Genomic DNA, 3,727 nt, shown 5'->3' on the forward strand with positions numbered 1-3,727 from the left:
CTGGTCCTCCGATGTTTACAGTCATCGTCATTGTTCTCATGCTCCAGCTGATCGTGTTCTTGAGTCAAAACCAGCTGGTAGTGACTGAAATCAAGGATGAAAGGTGGATGGTGTTTGAAAATGTACCATCAGTGCACTATTGGCAGCTTCTCAATTTCGTCATTAAAGTCTAATAATTTGTGAAAATTACAATATTGCTGCGCTCATTTTAAGTCCACATCCAGCGGCGGCGGTAACACGCAGAATATATTGACAATTAGAAGTTCGGCAGTCAAAACTTCGGCGAAATTCGGCGTCGGCATTTTGATTTGGTGCTTCGCCGACGCATAAGGATTGCCTTTGTCGGCGTAGCACTTCGGTAGAATGCCGACGCCGAACTTCGGCGAACTTTCGGTGATATTTCATTTATCTTATGAACTTCGGTCTAAAGTTAATCTCAATATGGGCTCATTCATTTATTTCATAACGCTGAAAATGGCCATTTTTGACACCCACCCACCCCTTCGTAACGCTTTTTGTATGAATATTCTACAAATTTTGTATGAGCCGTAACATTATGAGGACACCCACCACCCCCTTCAGCGTTATGAAATTTGTGAATAAGCCCTATACCAGGTCCGTCACACTCGGGCTCAGATTGGGTACCACTTCTAGTACTGCATTTGGTCCCTCGGTAGTGCAAAAGGTACCCAAGTTTGACAGATCGCAGTACACTTTGAACGGCATTCTAGATTACCTTATGAGCCATAAAATTTTGGGCAACTGCAAAGGACATGGAGGTCTTTAATTTGTCTTTGCCTATACTGCTTCGCGACTAAAAATGGTGAACCAACGTGCGAAGTTCGATTGTTGACCAACTTCGCCGCGTCGCGAGTCACTTCGCTATAGTGCGCATCTATGCCGCCCTCCACCTTGTGCATTATGCGCAGTGCGCACTATTGAGAATCGAGTAGCGACGCGGCAAAGTTGGTCAAAAATCAAACTTGGCACGTTCAACACGAAGCAGTATATTGTCGCGCCGCCACCAAACCAGATCGCGCCTGTGTGACTCGCGACTTGCCTCAACTCACCGCTTTTAAAATCAGTTTTTAAGTGTGGCGCCGCATTCTTACGATGCTTATGAACACAGCGCACTATTCAAATATTAGTCACGATGCTTGGAGATTGAGAAACAATAAATTGAAAAAAAAAAAAGTTTGTCCTAATTTCTGCCGGATCCATAATACATTGAGGCAAATAATGAGTTGAATTTATGGACAGTTTGATCGGACATAATATGAACAATAATATAAGAATGATACTCACTTTGAAAAATATTGTGATGTTCACTAATGATTAGACTTTCATGACGAAATTAAGAAGTTGCCAATAATGGACACTGAAAATAACACGGATCCACACGTTCGATCCTAACTCTTTTCAACGTGGATCCGTCGTGTCGAATTGAAAGGTGAAATGTGTACATACACGTTACATGTTACCAACACTACTTAAAGAGTGCTGGTGGAAAATATAAACAAGGATCAACTGTTCCCAGCTAAATCAAACGGCAGTTTCTTCCACTCAGCAAATTTTCACATGCACTGAAAATAATCCACACGTTCGATCCATATTCTTTTCATTGTGGATCTTTCGTGTGAAATGGCAAGGTGATATAACGTGTAAAACTTATAATTCTGTTAAGGTTTGACTATGGTTCGATAGCAAAGGCTTTTATACATAATTTCAACGTGTTTTATAATTGAGATATTTATCACTAGTAGAACTAGTTTGCCCAACATGATAAGGACTTACGTTTGCCTTTCACGCGTGACATGTTTATTAGCATGTTATTGTAGTATAAGAGATTGAGCCATAATGAAAATGAAAAAAAGCAAGCATAAGCTTTTATAAGACACCGTCTTCCACATCATGCGACTGTTCATTGGTTGATCGACTGAACCAATCAACAGACAGCTGTCAAGGATGAACGGGAAAGCAAACGTATAAAAGAACACCGCCTGATGCGGTCACATCAGTTTATCGATGATAGTTGAAGCGGACGGACGAAAAGGAGCAGCAGTAGCAGCAGCGGAACAACAGTGGAGAAAGCTACACCGCTCCGACGATGAGCAAGCGGGTGGCACCGCCCTCTTTTCGTCGGAGCGTCGAGACACAGCAGAGCAGCAATCGGCGCCCAGTGTGTTCCTCACTGCGGCCGTCGAAAGAAGCGGATTTAATAGAAATAAAGCTGCTCTGGTCACGACAGTTATATTTTGGGAAACCGTGTGCCCGTAAGGGTTCATTCAAATATTACGTAACGCAAAATTTGCCAATTTTAGACCCCCTCCCACCCCCACGTAACAGCTTTTGTATGGACAATTTTATTTTTTTGTATGGACCGTAACACATTGTAAGACCCCCTCCCTCCCCCTGTTGCGTTACGTAATATTTGAACGGCCCCTAAGAGGTGCCTGGTATCAGAAAATCAAGAAATCGCTAATGAAGTCTACAGCCAACTTTTCGAAAATTTGTAAATTAACGTGTTTTACATGTGAATTCGGATTGTCGATGGCGACTGGTTTTACACCATCGATTGATGTGTTTTACAATTAGTGAAAATTCACGCGTGAAACACATTGATCGAGCTTGTTGAATGTTTTCAGTGTGTGTTCGTGACACCGCTCGGCAAGAGCTCAATGTCAAAATTCGAAGAACGACTAGTAGTTCATAGCAGGGATGGGAAATGTACTATAGTAAACATTTACCACCTCGACATTCACATTTTTCTACACGACCATCAAAATCCAAAGCAAACCATGACCGTTCAAAACAAAAAAATGTCACGGCTCTTCAAAACTGTAATCTTCTTCTTCCCAACGTTTTTTTCAAACCCGAATGCGAAATGACTCGAGCACAGTGGTGCCACGATTTTTCCGGTTTTCGCCTAACAAACATTTTTGCTGAACAAGAGCTGAAAAAATCACTCTTAAGCTTATTTCAATTTAATAAACTATTGTTCAGCAACTAATGTTACTTGGGCGGGGTTTTGGATTTTTGTTCGATAAAGGCAGCATGAAATTGAACTTGTTTATATGTATCGCAACGGAATTATTGTGCTCTTGCTATTAGCGCTAATAGATTTCAATACACCCGATTCTGTTTTTGCACGGATTATTTTTACACGGCCGTGCAAAAAAAGTTTCCATTCATTTTTTTCCATCAAAACCTTAATTTTGCATGAAACGTCGAGAAATGGTGTTACTTTTTTTGCACGGTTTTTTAAATTTTTAACTGAAAACTTTTTTTGCACGGTACGCATCCCCCGTTCAAAAACAGAACCGGGTCCGGGTGTATGTTGAAAACACAAGCGAAATATTAGCGATTGAATTATTTAACATTTTTTTCAATCATTCACCTCGAGATGGCTGCCCGAAAACGGTCATAGTGGAGAGACAAAAACATTCAAGCAATGTGTGAACCGTTGGCAGCGCAACGCCTGTTAGTATTGATGCTGCTGCTGCTTTGTGTTTTGGTGGACTGGCAGAATCGATGAACTGTGGTAAATAGTGGTCACAGTTCCCAAGCCTGGTTCATAGAATGGTTGGCCGGGTATTATTTATCAAGCCGTGCTGCGTGAGTCATGCTTCTGCTTGAACATCACCACCCGAGTGCGTGCGTGTAGAACAGTTTAACGTGCAAACAAAAAATCTAGAACAAAACGCCCAAAAGTGACGTTTGTCGTTGG

This window comes from Aedes aegypti, chromosome 2, assembly GCF_002204515.2.
Source record: "Aedes aegypti strain LVP_AGWG chromosome 2, AaegL5.0 Primary Assembly, whole genome shotgun sequence".
NCBI classification, from domain to species: domain Eukaryota; kingdom Metazoa; phylum Arthropoda; class Insecta; order Diptera; family Culicidae; genus Aedes; species Aedes aegypti.